The sequence below is a fragment of the Bactrocera oleae genome, chromosome 3, assembly GCF_042242935.1.
Source record: "Bactrocera oleae isolate idBacOlea1 chromosome 3, idBacOlea1, whole genome shotgun sequence".
Lineage (NCBI taxonomy): Eukaryota > Metazoa > Arthropoda > Insecta > Diptera > Tephritidae > Bactrocera > Bactrocera oleae.
The window spans coordinates 9360362-9386192 of record NC_091537.1 but is presented as its reverse complement, the minus strand read 5'-3'; the positions used below and the strand labels follow the sequence as shown (position 1 = coordinate 9386192).

Sequence of the window (25831 nt, the reverse complement as noted above, 5' to 3'; positions counted from 1 at the left end):
TAGATTAGCTGATGATATAAATACAATTTTAGCGATTGGCGACATCTCACGCGCTATATATCTCAGCATGAGGCAATTTACATGATTATTTAGCACAAACAATGCATTAATTTCTCCGATATACATAACTACATACTCTTTTTGTAAGCGTGAATCTGATCTAATGTTAACATATACGATTTCCCAACGCACTTGCCTATTAAAATATTTGTAAATATCACACAACCCTTGCGGGGATCGAACCCGCGACCTTTGGATTAGAAGTCCAACGCGCTATCCGCTGCGCCAAAGGGTCTCTTATCGTTTGCCTCCACAACACCGAGCACAGCTAATAAAAATCGCCTCACACACACGAAACTAAGCAAATCAAACAACTTTTATACATATTTACAGCATAGCATAATGAAATAAAAAGCTACAACAACAACAACATAAATTATAACAAAATCGCGCAACAAAAAACATTAGCAAAAAGCAAAAAAAGTTTAAAAAATCTACTAAACGCACTGCAGAGGTGTAAAACACAATAAACAACAACAACAACAACATAAAATACAAAGCATATGTATGTTTGAGTTGTTGTGATTGTTTGTTAACGAAAAGATTAAGTATACAGTGGCGGTGTGCACGCTCACGCACGAGCACAATTTGCCAGAAAAGAAAACAACTGTGATTTGTAAGTATGTAGATTACATAAATATACGTGCGTTTGTATGTATGCTTAATGTTGTTAATTATCTGTAACAGGTATTCATATACATATATTGTATAAAAATAACATTTACTGAATTAAAGTTGCCTAAGAGAATGAATATTAATGTGGAGTTGCCTGATTGCGTCACTTTCTAGTATGCAGTTAATTTGTAAGTTATTGTATATATTAGGGCAGTTATAAAAAAACCATAAGAGCGTTTCTGTAATTATTATATCACCAATGAGTAAAATTTCGCGCTAAAACCTTGCATCACAAAAACTGTAGATCTCGTTAGGAATGATGATGATGTATAGCACAGTGGTCTAAAACATTTTTCCATCTAAAACACTATTTTACTGTTTTCAATTGTTATTAAAATTTAATACTGGCTATAGCAGTATCGGTGGACATAGAACTTGAGGTTCCGATATAAATTTTTGTAATTCATTTATGGCTCGCCTTAATATGGGTATATACTTGTATAATATGTAAAATTTACCACACAATTTTTAATTTAAGTAACTAGTTACTAGTTATTAAACTTATATTGTAGTTTTTTACGGAAAATAGGCAAAATCAAGAAAAAACGTTAATTTCGGTTGCATCGAAGCTGTAATACCCTTCACAGGTGCATTTCTTATAGCATAAAAGGGTATACAAATTTTGATCGGTCAGTTTGTGTGACAGCTATATGCTTTAGCGATCCGGTTTGAAGAATTTATTAGGAAATTGTACCATAGTCTTGGACAAAGAACCATGCCAAATTTCTTGAAGATATCTCGTCAAATGAAAGAGTTTTCCATACAAGAAGTGTTCAGTTTGTACAACAGATATATGCTGAAATGATCCGATATCGGCAGTTACAACATCTAAACAGCTTTTTGGGCAGAAAAGAATGTTCGTAAAATTTCAGAGCGATATCTCAAGAACTAGAGGACTAGTGCGCGTAACAGTTATATATTTTATTGAGTCTCCGACGTTTTGTTCAAAGTATAACAAGTATTGTAGTTTTCTTCTATTCTGCGACAAATATGGCAACATCAACTTCGCTAAAGCTTTAAATTTCTCGAGAGGTGAATTATACTCTTAGTTCGATTACGGTTTATAGATATGACTATCACAAATCTTGATACTGCGATCCTTGCAACTTTCACGACCTTTTCGACGCGAAATTAGATCTATTTTCAGTTATACACTTATAGAAGCATTCGCTGATCTGGTACAATGGGAGTGAGAGATAATACCTAGGAATTTTTTTGGATAGACGATCAAGTTTTTGTTTTTTCACACACCCTGTGACCCATTTCCATATAATATTAAAAACTTGTGAAGGCTTTGGGAGATATGTTAACCGTGCAACACTCAAAAGACTTTAAACCCACGGCCGACGAACATCTAACTGCCACCTAGCTGCAAGACCATGTTGGATCACGACTACTTGAAAGATCGCTATAGTGAACTTTACTTCCGAGATTACCATCCAACTTCAATACATTCATGAATACGCTTTCATATACCATCATTTTTCGATTTTTCCTAAGAAGAAATAAGACAGGTAAAAGGGCAACTTCGGGCTTGGTATGAATAAACTAGCTGCCCGTAAAGGTTGGGTGAAAAATTAGTTCAGAATTTTTGAAATATCAAACTTGTTTCAAAAACCTGTATTGATTACTACTGACCCTAATTTTGGCTCATGTGTAACCCGCTTTTTTTAACCATTACTTCCTAAGTAATGCAAAGCGTAGAAATTTATATCCGAGTAAATACCTCTATAAATCACTAAGTAAATCGACGAATCGAAGGTGAGAAAACGCCTACGAAATTTCCAGTGACAAGTGAACGGGTGCAATGCGGTCAGTTGAACAAATTGAGACATTTAAATAGATTTATGCGCACCAACACATCAACATATGCAAATGTAAGTGCGTTTATGCCCTGAAGCTAGTCTAACCAGCCGCTGTTGCTGTTTTCATTGTTGCCAAACAATTTGATTAATTTACACGCCAAACGAAAGCAACACAGAAGCACAACAACAAGCGAAAGGACAATGCGGCGACACTCGAAGGAGCTAACAAATCCAAATAAATGGTGCACAATTGCACAATTGCAGCGAGTCACGTAAGCTTCGTATTTTATTCAAAATTCACCACTCCAGTTAGGGAGGGACAGAGTTGTGTATAAATAAATTTAAAATTCACTGAATTTCTATGCAACGTTCGGTTTGTTGTTGGTTCGTTAAATGTTAAGTGGCTAGCAACCCCCTAAAGAAGAAGAAAAGGGCGTCAGACTGTTGAAATAAATGCTCGCAGCGCTTTTGGATTTCCTTAAAAGCGCATGTAGCGATCGTTGAAGGCGATAATTTCGGCTGAGAATAAATGGAATTCAGCAGCGAATTGAACACTTGAAAAATTGCATTATACTCAGGCACTCGGCAGACAGTACAAAATATAGCTTGCATTGTTGTTTTTATATATGTTGTAATGTTTTTTACATTTACATATATATATATGGATATTTATACATACATATATGATTATATGAACGACTACTAATCGCACCGTCTACCGGCGCTTTGTGACCCGTCTAACACCCGCTACCAATACGGTGCTTCGGTGTACCAGTTACCAAGCTCTTCGCGTGTTTTTGATTTCGGCGGGAGATAAGCTGAAATCGCGTCGACCTGTGATACTATTCAGGGGTGTTGTGCGGCGTTGAATTGCAAGTAGATAAGCAGTTTTGATTACTATTTAGCGTTTTCATTAGAAGGGAGGGGATTTACATTTTTGTTAAATCGAGTGCAATTTAATTTTACTGAAAGCTTAAACAACTCGTATATTCAAATACAAAAATGTGTTGCAAAGTACAAATTCATATGCCTGTTGAGCCCAGAATAGATCTAAATGAGCTAAAAAAAAACGTTCATTGAAAAATCCTCTTCTCAGATGAGGCCCGTTTCTGGCTTATCGGCTTCGTTAATAAACGAATGAGTCAAATCCTCGTGTGTTTCAGGAAACGCAATTGCATCCCCAAAAATTGAGCGTTTGGTGCAAATTACGGTATGGCGGCATCATCGGGCCTTATTTCTTTTGAAATTAAACAGGAAAGGCTGTTACCATCAATAACGAGCGTTATAACACGGTGTTGACCCACTCTTTTTTCCCGGAATTCGATGAAATCGACGCTGATGATCTCGACAAGACGGTGCGCCACCTCATGTTTTACGTTTAAACTCAAGGAGCTCGAAGACAACCTTCTGCGCACTAAAGTCGATATGCTGCACCGGGTCATAAACGGGTGGAGATATGCAAACTGAGCCGTGGTGGCCATTCGGCCGACATTTTGTTCAAATCATAAATTGCATTAAATTATCTGCTTAACAAAAAAACAGAACCCATTTGGACCAAATTTGAAGAATTCGCGACTAGACAACGCTCGGCCTAAAGTTACAACACCAGTTAAAAACTACTAGGAAAACAGCGGCTGGGAATTTTTTTCTCACCCAACGGCTTAAAGTTCAGGCCTTGTCTCTTCTAACTAGCATTTGTTCGCGGCGATGCAGAATACCTTCAATGGAATACGGTTCTCATCAGAACCGGGCTACAAAAATTGGGTTGATTCATTCTTAGCCGCCAAGCCGACGCAATTCTTTCGAGTGGAATTAGAATTCATCTAACTATCTATTCACATTCTAACGCATTCGTAACATAAAACCAAGAACTTTCGATAATGAGCTCATCCTATTCTGCTGCTTTTTATTTAACTTTATTATAACCGACAAAAAAATGTTTGTTCTCAGAATTCACCGATTCTTCAGCTTTCTTGTACCAAAAATTCGTCTTAAGACCAATCTTTTCTAACTTACCTAAATACATCAATTTAGAAATTCCCAGCTTAAGAGGTTCATTAAATGAAAAATTACTAAGCATTTCTTCTCAAAGCTGAGAAAAATCATCTAATTAACTGTTAAACATCTTAAAAAAGTAGCCCTGCAACTTGTAACTGAGGGGCTGGGTACCATGTGCATGGCTCGAGAAAAGGATGTAAAACGAAAGAGAGCACAATGCTTCAAAATGTCTGACGTTGAGAGCGAATACTACAATGTTTTTCCATGAAACGTTTCTGGTTCAAGAATAAACCTTAAATGAGTACATGAAAATTAAAAAATATGGAATACGGAATATAACAATGAATTTCTATGCGAATCTGGCTTTTTCGATATACATATATTGCCGTGTGTAAAGATTTTGTGATATATTAACTAAAAATAAAAATCTTTTATCAAATATGTATTGATGTGGCTTCTTGTTCTCAGTAGGCTCTTTTAAAATTTCTTTCTTTTTGATGGTTCTCAGAGATAATTAATGATTGTCCATAATCGTTGAAAAAAATTTCGCGTAAATCTGATCTATTAGCGACATTTTCGGAACGTAAGTCAACCTAAGATAAACCTAACATAACTAAAGGTCTATAAAAAAACCATTTGTAACATTTATTCCAATTTTACAGTCGATTAACTACGTAAATACAATACTTACATACAAACACATACACACATAATTGCTTAATGTTCTACTTCCCCTAATCAAATGCAAATATGCACAAATTAATTTACGTTCACATGTATATATGTATTGTATATTTAATAATTTCAAAATTCCATTTCGAAATTCTGCAGCACACAAAATGATTTTGCGAAACAAAGCAATGTTTCCGCAAGCAATTTATGCAATCCACACATATGGACCAAAGCAACGAACGAATGTAGAGCTCACCAACAGCATTAGTATGTATGTATGTGCGTGTGTAAGCATTTGCAACAAATGTTGCAAGTATATTTGTCTCAAGTAAATAAGCAAATTATCTACCAAGCAACTACATATTACAAGCCATACTACCCTTCAATGAGTATGCATACACACGCACATACATACATGCAGCCAAATATATATATAGGTATATATAATATTTTCATAGATACAACAACCACGCAGCGTTTTCATTTCGAAAATCATCCGAAGTCCATCAAGAGCTCACAGCTCAGCGATGAAGCCATTTAAGGCGGAAAAAAGTGGGTGAATCTCCGGCAAGCAAAGCACAAATACAAATAAATCCATTATACCTAATAGACAAATACAAGAAATAGATTAGATGCACGTAAGCAGGAGAGTGTGCAGCATAAGTTCGCATCAATGGCTTGCGTGAGTTGCGGGAAGCCCGTGTGTGTAGTGCCAAAGATCGCAGCAGCTGCCAAGTGTGGTTTTGGGATATGCACTCAGGCATGATTATGATTATTTGTATGTATGTATTTTATGCTTGTTGGTAGGGGTGTATTTGTTGTTGCTTATTAAAACGTTTACACATTGGTAAATAATCGTTTCGGCTAATATTGTTTGGGCCTGTTGACTGAGCAGAGATGATAAGACTGGCATTGTACATATCAAATCTTGATTGTATTGTTGGTTGTCTCAAAAAGGTAATGACACAGGCTGAATGATCCATGAGTTTATATGTATACATATGTATATCAATAAATCATAGCTAGTTTATTTAATTATCAGGATTTTATCAGTGAGAATTAGCTTCGAGCTATATGCCGAATTTAGAGCGGACCAGCTTTACGAAAACTCTACCGAGAGCTCTCACATAATATGTTATTAGCCGAACACGTTTTTTGATGATCGTAAATATGTTTGCAGACTGCAGTTCGGCTATACTATACGGAGATATTGTATATCTCACTATACAAGCGACGTAGTAGGCCCCTTATCTTTCATAAGTTCTAAGTAGCGAAGATTTGTAAAGCTGTCCGCGCTTGTACTAACTTAGATGGAATTCAGAAACATAAATAGATGGATTATAACCTCAAAATAGACTACGTTTTTGAAATTTAGAGGAAAGGTCTAAATTTTTCAAAACTAAATTAACTCTCAATACCGTAATGTGCCAATTCTACCAGTAATGTTGCTCTGCAATATCCAAACAAAAAGTTTTTGTTAAAAGATATCCAATATTACCAACGCTTTCTTATTCGAAACTAAATTTGAGCCGAGATATGTATGTATTTTCGAAATCACAAAAAAGCTGGATAAATTATAAGAAAATGTAGAGATACTCTTGATTCCACCGTAACATTCATGCCGTTGTAGTAACAAAAAGTGCTCGAAAAATCCACCGAAGTGCCACCCTGTATTATTAAAAAAGTCTACGGTCTTCAGAGAAGCACATTAAAATTAATTTAATTGGTTATTTTAAACTTTTTCGGAACTTTTACCATACAACATTGGGCAAAAATGTTTTCGCTTTTACTCGAACCAAATGCTGAGCTTGTAACGTATTGAATACTCAAGGAACTAGAAAGTTTGTATCCATTCGGTCGAAATGTTATCAGCAGCATAGTTGTTCGTTCCATCACATATTACCGTTCATTTATAAATCCATTCTCCCATGCACGTCAAGAGCCACCTCGTCGGAAATACCATTTTTTAGGACATTGGCCTGGGATTCACGATGCCAGTGCATTAAATTTTTGTTTGATGGTGAACCCAGACTCGTTGAAAAAACTAAAAGTTTATAAAAAAAAAGGCGGTAGAAAAATAGCATATAATTCTAGAGCTTTTGTAATCTTATGATTCATCCTGGTAAGATACCCATGTCCAATTAAGAATTTTAAGACCTCAATAGAAAGGTTACGCAGTATTGAACTCATTTTTGAATCCATTTGAAGACGGGTAAATCGATGGGATCCTCAAATAAATCTCTCTCAAAATAACATTCTTAAAAAACAGACTGCATTGAATTTTTGTTTGATGATAACCCTAGACCCGTTGAAACAAGTAAAGGTATATAATTCAAAAGCTCCTGGATCCTTATAAACCATCCATCCACTAGGGTACCGAAGTCCAAGCAGTATTTTTGGATCTCAAACGTAACGCTACGCACAATAACCTGCAGTTACTGTTGGATGTCAGGTGTTTCGAAGTTTTCATAAGCCATAATGAGAAGAAAGCTATTCCAAACACCTATCAAGGCTCAAAAGACATACAAGTACATATTGATGGTCAAAAATTATTAGATGGCATTTTGATAGGTTATGATTCTCTTTGCTACAACTAAGTACGCACTAAGTTTGAGATGTTGGAACTAATCCAACTGAACCTTGATTCAATAAAGTTTTGTAACAAAGTGACAAATACAACAAGATGACAACTCAACATAACTAATTAAAGAAGCAGTTACGATTGGACAACTGTTTTGTGACTAGTGGTTCAGAACTCGACTAAGACAAGTGAAAATCCAAGGGGCACATTCAATAACCCTTCGAGCCTTTAAGTCTACAGAAGATCAATGTGTAAAGCGGTAATGTTACTATACTTGAAAATTAAAGCATTATTGAACAAAAGGAACATTTGTAATCTCTTATGGTAGATGTTCCATAATTAAGAAGAAAGAAGTGAATTTTTAGACTTGACTGTTTACAACAAAAGGTTTTTGATTGCAATAAAAAAAAAACTGGCATTTTCACGTCAAACGCAAATATTTACACAAATCGATTTTTTATTTGAAAACAAACAACACAAAACAAACACTTGATGGATGTAAAAAGAATAGGAATGTTGACGGCAACAAATATATTGTATATATACATTTGTATGCGCATATGCTCACAATTGAATGTATGTAAATATTAGTATGAGAATTATGAGTCCTGCCAGTGGTCGACGCTTTGTGATTTCTTCTGACTGAAGGTAGTCGCGACTATTTTTGATTTCATACCATTTTATTGGGACAATTGCCCGCTTAGCTGTTGATATATTTGAACAACTAAAAATATGTGTATATAGGTAAGTACATGGGTTCGGTTGCGAGGATGTGAACTGCTGCGGTGTGAATTATGAGCAAAACACGGTGGATGTTAAAAAATATTCAAGATTTCAGTTGTTTTGGAGAGCGAGTATGGAATGCTGTTGGCCCGCAAAAATGGCAGCTGCAATGCCCACTCGACACTCGGCGTTTATCGCGACAGGATAGCAACAATAACAACTGTGCTTTGTAAGCGAAATAGCCCAGGGTACGCGCACACATACGTGTACAGATCGCGAAGAAAGCACGGCGATATGTTATAAAAAGAAGCAAACAAACTGTGCAACTGCAATTACCAGCAATCAACAAAAGTTATGTAGCTCTAAAAAGTGCTAACATACATACTCGTACATACAATTATAAACTGTTAACACTCAGAAAACTAAATATTTTTTGAAATTATTAAAGGCCAGCAGCAACGCTGGCGATGATGACTGGCTTCTTATACACCCCTTCTAAAGTATAGTATTTGTAATATTCTCTATTGTTGTTAATGTTGTTGTTGTTAGTGTTGTAGTTGCTGAAAAGAGCACATGTGGCGGCAACTTAATTGCGGGTTTACATTTGAGTTGCGCTGGCAACTATATAATTTAAAAGGCAAGTAAATGTACAAAGCACGTCAACTGCGCAAATAGTTGGAATTCGAGTGCTCATTTGGGATTTTACATCTGTGAAAAAATTATAGCGTACCGATATGTGATAAAGTCTTTTTCTATAAATGTAGTTGGGGCGTAGCAGCTAGGCGAAATGTGACCTGCATCTTCAAAAAAACCGATTTGATGCCCACACTCCCCTATCGGGTTGAAAGTATCACCCTGGTCGATATTTGTTTCAGAGAACGAAGGTTGAAGAATGCTTCGTGGGTCTTGACTAACTTAATGTCATGAATTAAATTGTTGAAAAATCCATTCCACTGTGATCCTACCAACGGGTGTTTGAACCATAAGCTAGGCCCTCTCGAGAACCAGGTATGATATTCGGAATGCAATACGAGTTACCACCACAAACACTTTGTCGTGGTTGAACCTTTGTTGTTACTGAAGAAGTTTGAATAATGACTAATTGTAGGCAAATGTAGTTTCAAAGTAGTCAGGTATCGCAAAAAATGCTGATGATAGAAAGGAGCTGAAATCCAGGATGTAAGCGAGACTCACTCTATCACTATGTGGATTGTTGTTGTAACTGTTCAATATTGATCATATATTTACGATATAACGAAGTGAATGGCTTAGGGTACTTTTTAGATCATATTTCTTAACTTATCCTATTGACTTAGCTTTATTAACAAGCCTTTACAAGCAGATATAGATTATTAGCCCAAATAGAAACAAATAATCTTGTCATCTTTAAAACTTAACGTCTAGCAGAACATTTAGCAAACATTTGTGACCATGTTTATGTATGTGACCTTGTACTCTGTTATAGTTGGTCTACTAACAGAAAACGTTTGGACACTCTCACCAAAATTTGTTACTTCATGAGTGATCCTCGAAATGTGGATCGCACTTGGAGTACTGTACAGTCCTTTGTAAAGCCAGAAAATAGAGCTCCTGTGTTAAGGGGTTACATGGGTTTCACGGCTTCAAAAAACAAAAAAAAATGTTATTGTCTTATTTAATTCTATAACATCTTTATAATATTGTCTCAAATTCTCAAGTTAATCCCAGTAATAGTTTTAGAGGCACAGCTTTGAAAAGTTGCGCGCACGAGGTCAGCTATATCGTGACTTAAAATTTTAAACGCGTTTTTCTCGAAACTGTGTTTTCAAAGTCGGTTGTCAAGATTTCACGCGAACTACTCAACCGAACTTAGTGAAAGTTTACACAGGTTTTCAAGATATGCTGTAAAAGGTCTTAAATTTAATTACAATTATCTTCTTTCAATTACAATTATTTGAAACCAAAAAACGTCGAGAATCGTTCACCAAAATTTGCGTTTTTGTTTTAAACGTCTGCCAAAAATACAATTTTAACTTTATTTGTTTTTTCTCATCCCAATATGTTGTTAATGGTCTTAGTTCAAACACGTGTTTATTTCTTTTTACTTTTAATGATCCGGTCAGAAGTTCTGCTGCGAACGCGGAAACACCTTTCTTCCGAAGGACTGCCGGAAATGACGTCGTAATGCCCGAGTTTTGAATATTTTCCTTTGAAACCTTCACAAAATCTTTATCAAATATGTATCTTTGAAATAATAAAAAGTTTTAATACAATATTTAATTTTTGAGATTTTAAAAAAATTATTGAAAATAATGAGATTTTTGCTCGACGAAATCCATGTAACCCCTTAAGATCTTATACATTGATAAAACGCCTTAAGGCTCCTCGTCGAGATGTTTGAATGATGATTTCTGATAGTTCTTAACATTTTCATCAGCAGCTGAGAAAATTGCGTCATCGGTTCTGCTTTACTTATTTTATCGAGCGGAATTATAATAAACCAATCAGATCTAACTTCGTATCATGTAGCACCATAAACCGTAAATAATCGATTTTTTTTACAAGGAAGAAAAAACGTCTACTTACACTGAAGCTATAATACCCTTCACAAAACAAGAGATTTCATACAAGAACTTGATTTTGATCGGTTAATTTGCATGACAGCTATACACTATAGTAGCCCGATCTGAATAATTTCTTTGGAGATTATGCCATTACCTTGGGCAATAATTCGCCGCACATTTCATGAAGCTATCTTGTCAAATAAAAAAATTTTCGATGCAAGAACTTGATTTCGATCGTTCACTTTATTTTTAATTTTAGATCAATATCTCAAAAACTGAAGAACTAGTTCGCGTATATACAGAGAGAGGGACAGTCAAACATGGCTGGCTACATCGACTAAGCTCATCACGCTGACTTCAAAGGGAACACTATGTCCTTTAGGTATACAAATATGCTTATAGACGCTCATTCACTTTAGGTTCTTTATATCGATGCCTCACTATATTTAAATTTGTCACAGACTCGTACTGCCAGCCATTGCTATTGCACAATAGGCGCATGTAATTAGTTATTGTGCGTTTTTTCATTGCTTTTTGTGCGCATCTACGCGGCAGGCACTAGGCTTTGCTGCGCACTTGAAAAATAAACGCGCAGCAAATAAGGCATAATCGGTGCTATAACAACAGCAGCAACTATAATAGTCAACAACGTGTGCTCTCGGGATATCGAATGAAAAAAAAAATAATAATTATATATTTGATCAAAAACACATTTTCTGCTGCAATGCTTATACATATGTATGTGTGATAGAAGCAAAATTTGGCGATCACACACACACAAACATATATAAGGTATATGAATGCATGCACCCTGTTCATTTGACCCTGCAACAGTAACAACTCCGTCCGGGGGTCCGCCCTGATGCGTGCATATCGCTGGGGTGTTAGCGAAAACGTAACAACCCCTTTCCTTGTCTCTGCCGCACCAATGAGACACCCAACTGTTCGCGGCTGCGGCTGCCATGACAATGTCAGCTGTGTTGCCGGCAAACGGACTCGTGGGTCAATCAAATTGAGTTTGTATAAAATGCTTAGACGCATCGTAAGTGACTGCCAAAATGGTTGCCGTTCGCTATTTAAGGCTTTTATCAGTCTCCCTCTTTGTCTGCCACCAGAGTGTAAACTGCATCTGCGCATCACTGCAGCCTTCGCCAGTAATATGCACAACTCAGTTAGCGCTAAGCTTAGCCGTCACTATTACATCGATACTCAGGGAGTGCATTATATCGCAGAGAAAGGAAGATTAAAAAGTTGTTGTTTTTTTGCAACTTCAATGAAGTTCACATTCGGCTTGTGGAACTAACGCCTCTGATGCTTATCGTACAAAGAGTGTTGGTGTTATTTTTGTAGCAGCAAGCAATGTTTTTTATTCACCGTTAGGCATAGAAAAAGGCGGCAAAAGGCTACAGTCTCACTTTGATTAGCATAAATGGCGGAATTGTTGCGTTTGAATACTTTGATGGACCGACAAGGCAATTGACGCTGTTGCCAGTTAATTTATGAATAAATGAACATTTAATAGGTAGTGCACTCATATGCACATATGTATGTATACTCTCGTAAATGAAAATGTGTGAGTGTGTATAAGTGCATGAGAATTTAAATAATTTCTGAATTTATGTATTCGGTTTTCGAAACTTTAGGCTTCGAAGAGAAGTGTGGTGGTTGAAAACAAATTTACATGAAAGTGCAAGCAAACTTTGTAATAATGGCTGTGGATAACAGCACAAAATAACAAAAATATAAATTATTATAATGAAGCAAAGAGTTAGTTCAATCGTGCTCTCTTGTATCCTATTATTCTAATTGTAGTTAGTTATTGCCGATTCGCTACAACTTAGACACATGATTATTCAAAAACAAGAAAAAGCGTTGACTTCGGTTGTACCGAAGCTATAAAACCCTTCACAAATACAAAAGGTTCCTTACAAGAACTTGATTCCGATCATTCAGCTTGTTTTCCATACAATCCCTTTATTTCGATCGTTCAGTTTGTTTGACAGCTATACAAGTATGATATAGAGATCCGATCTGAAGAATTTTTTCGGAGATTTCGCAATTGCTTTGGACAAATTTCGTGAAGATATCTCGTCAAATGAAAAAGTTTTCCATACAAGCACCTGATACCGATCGTTCAGTTTGTATGACAACTATATATAGTAGTCCGATATCGGTGGTTCCGACAAATGAGCAGCTTCTTGGGGAGAAAAGGGTGTGTGCAAAATTTCAGATCGATATCTCAAAAACTAAGGGACTAGTTCACGTATATACAGACAGACTAAATCGACTCAGCTCATGCTGATCATTTATAAACTTCGTGACAAACTTAATATAAAATACCTGGTTCAGGGTATAAATATATATCGCCATTTCGGTTAGATGCCTAGAAATACTTATTCTCAAATTTTTTATGTGGATGCAGGTTTTTTGGGCCAATGGAGAGACCTACAAGTTTTAGGCCGAATGCAAGCGTATAATCAAGTTTTGTGAGGACATACGTTCGACGTATATACATAAACAACGTTTTTGAATAATACCTTTCTAATACAGAGGATTAATGTGTCGCTTACTTCTACCTCCATCTTGTACGAATTTAAATAGTCTCAGAATCGGGCAGTCGGCATCCATTCACATAACCTTTTCTTTTCCAAAATTTTCGCTGGACAACCGAATGGCCTTTTCTAAAGGATTTCGTTCTCAGAAAGATAAAAGAACGACTAACTTTTATTTGAAAACCTTTAGTTTACCGTTGATGGCGTCAAAATCAGTAACCCAAATTAACAGATTGAGCTTTTTCTACAACTACTACTGCTCTAAAAGCACAGATTTTTAGTGAAGAATGCTGGCAGAGTTTAGACTTTGAGACAGCGATATTTTGAGAACACTTGGCGTATCCATTGTTCGCACTAACATTACTACAGTTACTTTTAAATGAGCTGAAAGCACTCAAAGCTAGCTTGATTAAGAATTATACTAACAATATTTTATATCTAGCTCTAAAAGCCTATATTCTGCCTTTACCGCTAAGTTAGATGTGATTTCTTAAATGTAGATAACAAATTTCAAGCTAATTTTGACTCAAAAAACTTACAAGCTTCTGCAATCACCACAAAATTTGCCATTTTAAAGCTTTCAAGGAACGTGCAAGTATTGTATAACGTACATATATTTAAAGTCTACCACAAATTAAGGTTAAATAGAAGAATACACACAAACACACTATCGCGCATGTAAACATATTTAAATTTAAACCTCCGCAAGCAAATAAGATGATTTGAAATAAATGTAAACAAAAGACAACCAAAATCACTTGCGTGAACAAATAAAAATGCTGCAGATGAAGCTGTGCTGAGTCAATAACAACAATAAACGGTGGTAAATCTAAGTAAATAAACAATTAAAATGTCACACCGAATTGCAGCGTCGCTTTGATGACGCAACATTTGAGCACTTACAAGTACATACATACACACACACATGCATATATATATATTATCCTGAAGGCTATAGGAGGTGAGTGAGCACCGCGGAATGCTAAAATATCGCCACCACAAACACACACACATATGTAAATACACTTTCAATACAACTATAGAAATCTGCATGTGTGTGTGTGAATGTATGTGAACCCGTGTCAGCGATAAAAACTGCGATGAAATTCGACAGGCCAAAATGGATCACACGAAAGCGCCCAGAAGCCGGCAGACAGAATACAAAAGCGCATTACAGCGTGAAGCCAAGCCAACAACGCCAACAACACGCTGTAAAACGCTGACGAAATGCCAAAATACAAGGAAAAAAAAATGAAAAATAAACGCACAAAAATAAAAAAAGAGTGTAAACTGCGAGACAGTTTTTGGCCGCTGGGGATTTGCGGCTGCCAACAGACATCATCGTCATCATCATCACCAACAGCAGCAACGTAGCCAACAGGCGACGCTGAGCAAATAAAGCTGCGCGGATCACAACTCAAAGGGAATTGACGTGGCAGCAGTTCCCAATTAAAAATTCAACCGAAATCGAAAGCAACAATGACAGCGAACGAGCATTGGCAAATACTAGCTATAGCTATGTGTCTGGCTGCCTCTATAAGTGTGTGTGTGTGTGATGCATATGTATTTGTGCGCACTTGAAGCTGTGCAAATAGAAATAGATGTAAAGCATGAAAAAACTGCATTCGCTCACTGCGAGCGACCCACTGTGTAAGTACATGTGTAAGCTGTCAGGAGTAGCGTTTACAACACAATGCGATTGTCATACAAAACTACGCGCATAAACGAGATATGTACCATACATATGTGTGGCATAACTGCAACCAGCTGATGACATTTGCTCTTAGAAACCGGTGCTGTCTGTGCGCTTTTCACCGAACAACTACTGAACTTTGACAGCTTGTCAAGCGGTGGGTGGGCACACAAGCCGCCGAACACAACCGGCTGGCAAACTAACTAGCAAAACCAACAAACTCAAATGTCACTTGTTAGTGGAGGCAATAATACTCGCAAAGGTAGTAAACACACTCGGTGATTTATTTGCATTTTCCGACGAATTCGTGAATGTATAGAAAAACACTTGAAAATCTCTTCTTTTGTACTGGCAATAAGCGTGAAGCGGGTGTTTGCGGCATAAAGAGCCGTTGAAAGTTCAGCAAGTGCTAAGCAGTAAGATCGAAGAGCAAAGAGTTTCAAAAAAAAAAATGTTTATTTTCCACTTTGAATTTTTTTTTTTATTTGTGTCAAGCGTAATTTGCGCTATATCCTTGTCAATCTTTATCCTTTATGCTTAGTCGAGACGCTGTATCTTTTAAAAAGTCCCTCTCGCGTATGATGTATTCACATTTGTTGTCATTGTGCATTCATTGCACTCTAGAATCGGTGAATAAACATATTTATTTACTTCAATATAAATTGATTTTAGCTTTGTTTTGCAAAAACAAAAATATTGTTGAATTCATTGGTAATTAAAACATGGCATCATAAAGAATTTTTGGTCATGGATTTCTGAGCTCATAAGTTTATTCATAAGCCGTAACTGGTTTCATGACTTTACAGCGCGGTCTCTCTGATGTACCGAAAATCCTATGTTTCACCACCAAATTTGAAAATCTTAAACAATAAAGATTGTTCTGCTAATAACCTCACTTTTTCACAGCATCAATTTCTTAATGCTTGAAACCCTCTATTATTTTGCGAAAATTCTTAAAAGTATATGAACTCCGAGTTTAAATGGATGTGGGTTAAATTTAATATAATATTATATAAAAATACAAATCGATCCCTCTATAACCCGTACCTTATGATTAGCAAGTTGATTATTAACTAATTACAGATTATAAAAAAGATTTATTTTACGGATTTTTCTTCAACTATCAAGAGAGATCAATATTCAGCATGCAGTTCAAGATTATTAACAGCCGATGCTTATGAGGTGTAATCATACTGAGACAAGATTCAATTTCAGCAAACATTAAAAATCAGACGATCTCAATCCACCAATCATTTTATACCACTTACAGTATGGCGCCCTCTTACAGAAACTCCTAAGATAACAGAAAAAGAGATCGATGTCAAAATACCAATTCATACAAATATAAAATAACTAGACACTTGAGCTATATAACAATTTGCAGAAGTGTAAGAGCTAATTCTTTAAAGCGCGCATTTAGTGGCCTATCAAAAAGTAAATTTTCTGGACTTAAAAAACAACATTAATTGTTTTAAAATTTGAATGAAATACTTATACGTATTTAAATAATACACAGTCTCCAACTGCGCAAATAAAAGATTATCCACGACCTTCTCCGTTGATGAAACTTAAAAAAATTCTCATATTGTCCGTGACTTACGGTAGAGACAAAATCAAAAATTAACACAATGACAGCGTTTTTATTTTACCTAAAATTTTGGTCTTAGGTTATTATATAGAAAACTTTATACAGAACATGCAGGTGAAAATGAGTATCACTGCAGCAAATTCGAAAAATATTTTTCGATAAAAGCCGTTAAAAGATAAATTGGTTAAGCTGATTGAACTGAGCGATTAAATTTTAGAAGGTTGTAACTCAAAAACTATTTGCGATAACGATTTAATTAATTATAGTATGTTTTTATTAAATATTATATATAACCTCTTGAAATATGAAACAATCTATTTATATTTAATTTCACACTCAAAATTAGTAATTCAAACCGAATTTTGAATGGGTCACTTATGACAACATCGAGCGCTAACGGTCGTGGTCAAAGCTCGGGGAAGCGGCCCAGATGGTGGCCAAGACCTGATTGACGGCCAGGAAGGTTTTGCTGTGTGTTTGGTGGGATGGGCAAGGAATCATCTACTGCGAGCTGCTCCCCTATGGCCAAACGCTCAATTCGGCCGTCTACTGCCAACAACTGGACCGCTTGAAGGCAGTACTCATCCAGAAGAGGCCATCTTTGATCAACAGAGGCCGAATTGTGTTCCATCAGGACAACGCCAGGCCACACACGTCTTTAGTGACTCGCCAGAAGCTCCTGGAGCTCGGATGGGAGGTTCTAATACACCCACTTTATAGTCCGGACCTGGCACCAAGTGATTACCATCTTTTCCTGTCCATGGCGAACGCGCTTAATGGTGAGAAGTTGGCCTCAAGAGAGGCCCGTGAAAATTGACTCTCCGAGTTTTTTGGCAATAGGGATGCAGTCTTCTACGAGAGGGGTATAATGAAGTTGACATCTCGTTGGCAACAAGTTTACGAACAAAACGGCACATATTTTACTTAAATCGGACAAATGTACACAAAGTTATCATCTTTTGAAAAATCAATAAAAAACCGAACGAGCTTTTTACTTTACCTAATATTTTGAAGATTACAGTGACAAATATTACAGTGACATAGACAAATTCAGTAAAAGTCATGGTATCGTAGAAAGTTTGTCTAACACAAGTCTTGAATCAACCTCTGTTGAATTAAGAGAGTTAGCATTGGTTCTCAACATGTCTTAATTTAATCGATACATGTGTTTTGTTATTTTTTTAAGAAGCTGCGATAGAGTCAGCTGACCCACATTCATATTCGCTGAATGTATTGTATTTGTGGGTCATCCGGGCAAAGGCTAACAGCAAGTCAATAATAACAACACGTTATACATATGTACAAATAACTTATCAAATAGTGATAGGGTCTCATATTATGACATTTATTTTTTAACAATTTGTTTTTACTGAAAATAATGTGAGATCCATTTGTACTGTTAAAGTAACTAAAGGGTGTACCAACAAGAATAAGGTGATGTGAAAAAGATATAAAACACTCAAATTTGGTAAAAATGGGGTCGGTTTTTTTTGGACAAATACCCACCACTTCTCCGTTTGTATATCTTAACCCGCTAATTTTCGATGACCCAGTGCAGCATTTCGGCTGGAATTTCGGCTATGTGTGCTGAATGTTGTCTTCGAGCTCCTCGAGCGTTGCTGGTTTATTGGCGTAAGCCTTTGATTAAACTTCTCCCAGAGAAAATAATGTAGAGGCGTTAAATCACATGATCTTGGCTGCCATTTGACTGGGCTTCTCGGGCTTTCTTGAAATTAATGAATCGCCAAACTTTGCACATGATGAAATGGCAAACATTGACAAAATTTGACACAAATCTGTCAAAAAAACTGACTAAATCATTTCATCCCTATTGGTAGACGCTGTATATCATATAACTGTAATTTTTAGAAAGTGATTTTTTTAAATAAATTGTATGGCTCAGAAAGTGTCTTTTTAATTAAAATTTGGCGTAATTTTATTATAAATGAAATAAAAACAGTTCAGTTCTGACTGGTGAATGGATAAATCTAATTAGAAAAGCGATTTCTCGTTTTGGCCAAGTGGACAATTTGAAGCCATTTTTTCAACTTAAAGCTTTACAGATCGGTGGAATATTGAGTACTTCAAGTAATCTAAATATAGATATATTTACAACCAATTTAAAGTGCCAAGAAACTGAATTTTTGCTTTTAAACACGTTCACCGTGGACCGTTTTCGATAAAAAATACTTAAATTTAAATGGAATCAACTTTTTTAATACCCCACCGTATCGCACACAAAATATTCCGTATTTTTAATTAAAAATTATTAATATTGAATAAACATTGTGATTCAAAACTACATACCTGATTGTGGAGAAATTATTATCCTAGACAGCAAATAAGCCGTTGTTGTTCCAGAAGTGTGTAGATACAGCTAACAGTAGTTCATGTTCTTTAATTTTATGCATGTAGTATTATTTTTAGATATATTTTTTGCACAACACACCAACAAATTATTTTCACTTATCACATAGTTTTATTTATTTTATTAGCACAGAATTTTGTTTTTTTGTTGTTAGTTTTCTTATTTTTATAATAATCTGTTATATGTTTTTTTTTGTTTTTAGTTTTATTTTATATTATTTATTTATTATATTTTGTTTGTTTATTTAATTATTTTTTAATTGTAATTCGGCGATTTCCAATAACATTTATAATTATTCAACGAAATCGTGGGAAAAGCCCGCCTTAACCGTACACAACGACTGTCAATGGCGACGTCAGTTTTAAAATGCAAATGTTTGATTTATGACGGAAGGTAAATTAATGCAAAACTGTGACCAAGTTACCGCAAAAACACCAACACATATTTGCATATCGGCACACTTTGGCGCACATTAAATGTATTAAGTCGCCGCCACATATGTGTGTGGCGTTAGGGGGCAGGCGGGCAGCGAAACCAAATGGGCATGTGTGCGTGGGCTTAGCGCCGACAGGGTGTCCATAGCTAACACCATTCCATACGCACACACATACGAGCATAAATGCAATTGTAGATGAAAAATATCAAAGGACGATGAAGTGGCTCAGAAAAAGCCTTGAAGAGGCGCCAAACGTTGCGCTGGTGGCAAAAGCACACCAACACAGTAAGCGCGCATACACACACAGGCGCCGTTATGTTAGTGACCCAACATTTGTGTCGATTTGTATGAATTGCCTTGCTGACTTGACGCCTAGAAATTATTGATGAGCTGACAGCTGACAACTGACAGTTGACAGCGACGGCAAGACGAGCAACCGACAACAGCAATGGCGGCAGTGACGGTGGTTTCTGGCTTGACGCCCACACACGCCAAGATAGTCCTTTGTAAGGATTACACACTAAACATTTTAGATAGATTTACCGTTATAATACTCCGTCGGCAAAGCGCTTGCTTAAACGCGTTTCTCGGAATTTCACTATGGCGTAATGCACACTCGCGCACTCCAATGTCGGCGACTACAGTTACATTACTTGCAACAATAATAAACATATGAAAATCGGTGAACATTTGGCGAAGAGAGACACAATGATATCATAAAACATATTTACATTCATATCCATATACAAATGTATATATTTCAAGGGGGTGAGAGCTCTCACATCATCAAAGTATAATCCATTTCATTCATACACCCCAAATGCGCTCTCTTTCTGTTATTGCTCTCAAATCTTCACACACACACGCGGAAACATTCAACTCATGAATACGCAATATTTTAGGGGTGTTAGGGAGTTTTTCATTTGATGCGCACAAAAAGTGTCACATTGCATGTTTATCTCTCTACCTAACTGGCACAGAGCAGCCATAATGATTGCTGGCCACATAACCACCAGTATCATCAACAACATCATTATTAAGTATATACTTGTATGTATGCATAGATATTTACGAGTAAACAGTGTTATATTAGCTGCTGGTTATTAGTGAGTGTTCGTTATTATTCAGGTAATTATCAGCTTTGCCATCATGAGTGCTATTTAAAAAACTCTGGGGATAAACCTTGGATATATTTTTATTGTTCAGAACCCTACCGATGGTAATACCATATATAACTTATGTTGTGACAACCAAAACTCTATAAGACCAATTAGGTTTGCTCCTAGCTTTTGTCATATGCAAAATTAGTATTGTATCGTGATTATGAGACCGACTTGACATTAGGGTAAAGTCATTGTAAAAATTAGCTTGAGTAATCCATGAACTTTTTGTGGTTAATTTATGACCTTTAATTTCTGATTTTCGTGCCAGCAACTTAAAAGAATTTTTTGAAACGACTACGTCAGTCTCCTTATTAGAGAGATTTGGAACCTGGGATATTTTGCTTCCCCAGAACTTAAACGAACATATTATGAAATGTTTAGGGACATAAAAACCAATTCACTTCATAAAGTCTTTACTTGAATTGACCAAACCTACTCCTTTTTGTACTAGTAACGGAGTTTAGTTTGGTCAGACCTACCATATACACTGTTAAGAATTATCTTAGTTTAGGAGTTTAGTTTGCTCAGATATACCATATACGCTGTTAATAATCCAGCAATAATAACTACCAGGTCTCGGACTTAGTCATCAGAAATAGTGGATTTCAAAGAACCATCATCAACCAACAAGACAAAACGTTTAACTTCTCCTGCAATGTAGCAATAATACCCTTCACATGTGTATATTTTATAGCTTAAAAGTGTATAAAAAATCTCAATTTTGATCAATCAGTTTGAATGACAGCTCTATAATGGTACGACTTGAACAATAGGTATGTTCGGAGATTTTCGCGATGCTTTGGACAATACTTGATGCCAAATTTCGTAAAGATACCCTAACAAATAAAACTGTTTTCCATAAAAGGACTTGACTAGAGTTGCCCAATCTGAACAATATGTTCGGAAATTGTAGCGCTCTCTTAGTTAATAAATGAGTTATTATATATTTTGAAATAAAAAAAAATTTCATACAAGGACTTCGTTTTGACCGACCAGTTGCTATGGCAGCCATATCCTATAGTGGTCCGATATCGGTGGTTCCGACAAATGAGCAGCTTCTTGAGGAGAAAGGGACGTGTACAAAATTTCATATCGATATCCCCCGTATATACTACAGAGGAACATGGGGAAACAGACTCAGCCTGTCACGATTATCATTTATACTTGTATATACTTATACTTTACGGTTATAAGGAAATAACGGTTTTCTGAAGCGAATAGTTTACCGAAGACTCTATCGCAATGAAGGCGGAAAAGTTAGAAAACTAAATCTATGAATAAGGAAACGGCTTCATTGGTCTTGTATACTGCCACATAACTGGATTATTTAAGTATTATTAAGTACAGACCAGTTAATATGAAGAATAGTTTATCGATCTCTGAAAAAAAGAATCTTATGTTTCAAGTCACCGTCCAGGAGCTACTGATAGCGTGGACAAGTAGTCTAAGTCTTTCCTTTAAAGTACTTCAACTACAAACGTACACAAATGCATGTATACATACATTTATGTATAAATAAATAATAACTACTGAACCACGTAAGAGAGAAGAATTACTTGTTTACCCAACAAGATATACATATGTTATGGTATGTACGAGTATATGCAATAGCGTAGAGCAGGGAAGGGAGGCGCAAAATAACAAAACAAAAAACGCTTAACATCGCAAGCATCTCCAGACATTGCAGCAGCCCAGTCAAAGTACCCACCAAACAAAAGTACATCAACTAAATCTACACTTACTGCTCAGAAATGCACTGCAACAACGAAATGAGCGAGCAGAGGACCAAACAGAACAAATAAATACACACACACACATACACACACACGCCATATGCAATGCAATCAAAGAAAACTACGAATGGACAATAAGAGACTCGACTCGACGGCTGTGATGGCGCAAAGCTTGAAGCTCCCCTTTGAAGTACTGCAACCACACACCAACACAGGCCAGTTGAGCAAACATAGATTATTAGCACGACTGACAGGTGAGCCAGAAAAAAGAGTGTACAACAAACAAAAGCAAAAAAGCTGCGAAAAAATAAACAAAGCAAATTTGGCAAGAGTAAAGCTGAGAAAAAACTGTCAAGTGGACCAATGGTAAACAAATTCATTGGCGAACAGTGAATATACATATGTACATATGTACATGTGTATGTGTGTGTGAGGACGAATTAACAGAGAGGAGCATTTCTTAGCACCTAGAGAAAGTGGGCAGGAAAGTAATGCGTAGAAAGAGCGTATGCGCAAAAGAGTGGTGCCGAAAATGAGAACCACCAAGAAGCGCATGTCCACTGCGCACATATCTACACATGCAAACGTATGTTTGTGTGTTCGTAATGTGATAGCACCCATTTTTAACCTACTCGTCTAATTAGTGGGTGTGGCCAAAAATATGCATACACACACAACCATACAGAGAGAGAGGCTCAAAACGAGCATTACATACACAAACACACACATATGCATACATAAAAACATCTACCCATCCATGGCTTGGCAATTTATTAGCCTCTCGTCATTGTGTTACTTTGTCTCAGTTCGATACACAAATATGCTCCCCCTCACAATCTGCTTTCATAACTGTCTTCGTTGGGTATTCAACAGGCTCGCCCATAATTGCATGTGTATTGGCATACTATCTGTCTCTGTCTTGAAATGCTGCAGGAAGAGTTGTAGTTATGTTGCCTTAAAACAGTGAAAATAAAGAATTGAAGCCAACAACAAATAGCTGCTCTATTGGCAGGCAACTTTGTTGGCATTTCACTCTTTTTTTTTCTTTTTGGCATATTTCTTGCAAACATTCTATTATCAGCCGTCATAAAACGTTGGCATATCAGCAGCAAATTTAATATTGGCGAAGAGTCGCTTTAAGGTTAAAGTTGGATGCACAGTGCGAAAAAATTTGAAGTACAATATAATAGCAAAAATTTCTTGAAAATCTGTTTTTCTATGAATTATTTCTTTCACATTAATCAAATATTTACCATCACAACCTTTGAGAAACTTAAAACATTCACCATTTCCATGATAACCAAGCCAAAACTTTTTATTGTATCATTATTCCTAAAGCTATTCTATCGTGAACTGAAGATTGCAGAAAACAAACACTCATTATTGTGGTCAAAATATACTCAAAGTACCACAGCTTGCTGTGAATGTTTAAGCGATGGCAACTTGCGCTATTTTCTATAAAAAATTCTGCTGGAAGTTGAAGGCATGGCCGTTGAGTGATTTTTGGAAGAGGGCACGCCATACCCTACAATCTATGATATCTTCTTAAGATTAAGGTCTGATGCTAAATTTCCAACCAAAAGCTGTAATTTTACGTCACTACACTTTTTTAAACGGTTCCGTTAAGATCGAACATTATCGGTAGTATTCATTACCTTTCGAATCCTGTTAAGGTAAATACCGAGCAAGACGGTCGTGAGATACCATCAGATATGATCAAATGCAATATGTGTAATTAGCAAAGCAACAAAATATTCGATGCAGTAATTTTTTTTTTTAATTATGTGTCGTCATGCCGATAATGATTTTCGACAAAACTTCCCACAATATATCAAACTTTTTAATATATTCTACATATTATAATATTTTTTTTCTTTTTACATTTTAGTCACCAAATTCCCACAAAAGCAAGAAAAAATTGTTAACTTTGGCTGCACCGAAGCTTCACAGGGACCTTTCTTATAGCACAAAAGGGTGTAAAAAGGTCTCCATCCTTATTTTGATCGATCAGTTTGAATTCCATCTATATGTTATAGGGTTCCGATTTGACCTATTTGCACAGAGTCTGTAGCGTTCTCTTGGACAATAATCTGAATTCCACCTATATGCCATAGTGGTCCGATCTGACCTATTTGCACAGAGATTGTAGCGTTCTCTTCAATAATAATCTGTGACATATTTCGTGAAGATGTCTGTCCAAATAAAAAAGTTTTCCATATAACTTGATTTTGATCGATCAGATTATATGACAGCTATATGCTATAGTGGTCCAATATTAGCTCGTCACGCTGATCATATACCATATATATGTCGTATATACTTTATAGATGTTCGGCGCTTCCTTCTGGGTGTTAAATTTAATGTACTCTGTACAGTGGCATAATAATTGTGTGAGTGCATATATGCATCCTAAATAATTAAACAAATTATTCTTTTATCAATGCCTACCATTTCCTCAATTACATACATGTTTGTAATTTATTATAAAATTCAATATGTTTCTATTAATTTTCAATTATGTATATGCATATGAGCAAAAAGTATGTGCTATATATCGTCACACATACAAGTAGTATGCGGCAAGAAATATGTATAGGTAGTAAACCTGAGTTTTTACATTTTATGTATACCAATACATATATTGCGTTACCTATATTCATTCATACATAAATATGTCTGTACATACATTCATATGCATTATGTATGAATTCATTTGATGACTGCACAATGAACTTTAACACTTGACATTTGTCGTTTTTTCACATTTTCACTTCAAATTTGCAATCACTTAAAATCCATATGCATTCTTCTGCAAACTCTCACAATTATGCGCATATGTACAAACATATACAAGTAAATTTTTTTATTCTGTATTTAGATTTTACTATACGCTATGCGACCACTAAAATGTTACAAATTCTTCTTTCTATTTACTTTCTTTGAACACGCAAGTCCATCAAATTTTTAGCTAAATGAACTCCAATTAACTAGAAAACGCAACGTAATGGAAAAGTGCACATTGAAGTGGCTGACAGCATTCAATCAAATATGCTACAGTTTTTGACGACCGACGACTCATTCAATAATCATACATACATACTAATATTTTTGAATATATGTATGTAGAAATATGCAGACATACGTACATACTTAGCTTATAATCCCCTAAATAATATAAAAAGGCAAATTCATTTATGGAGACACTTTCTATGCCTTAATAAGAAGTCAAATCTATACAGAA

The 25831-nt window shown here is 35.9% G+C and overlaps 1 protein-coding gene and 1 non-coding gene across 2 annotated transcripts in view; both read right to left on the bottom strand.

The window, feature by feature from the left end:
- erm (earmuff) overlaps positions 1-20328 on the bottom strand; it is a 59811-nt gene extending 39483 nt beyond the window's left edge. The window contains exon 1 of the mRNA XM_036358020.2: positions 19198-20328. The gene's annotated coding sequence lies outside the window, so the exon portion shown is untranslated. The remainder of the gene's footprint in view (positions 1-19197) is intronic.
- On the bottom strand, positions 223-295 carry TRNAR-UCU (transfer RNA arginine (anticodon UCU)). Its single transcript has one exon. It is a non-coding gene; the product is annotated as a tRNA-Arg (tRNA).
- Positions 20329-25831: the final 5503 nt, after the last annotated feature.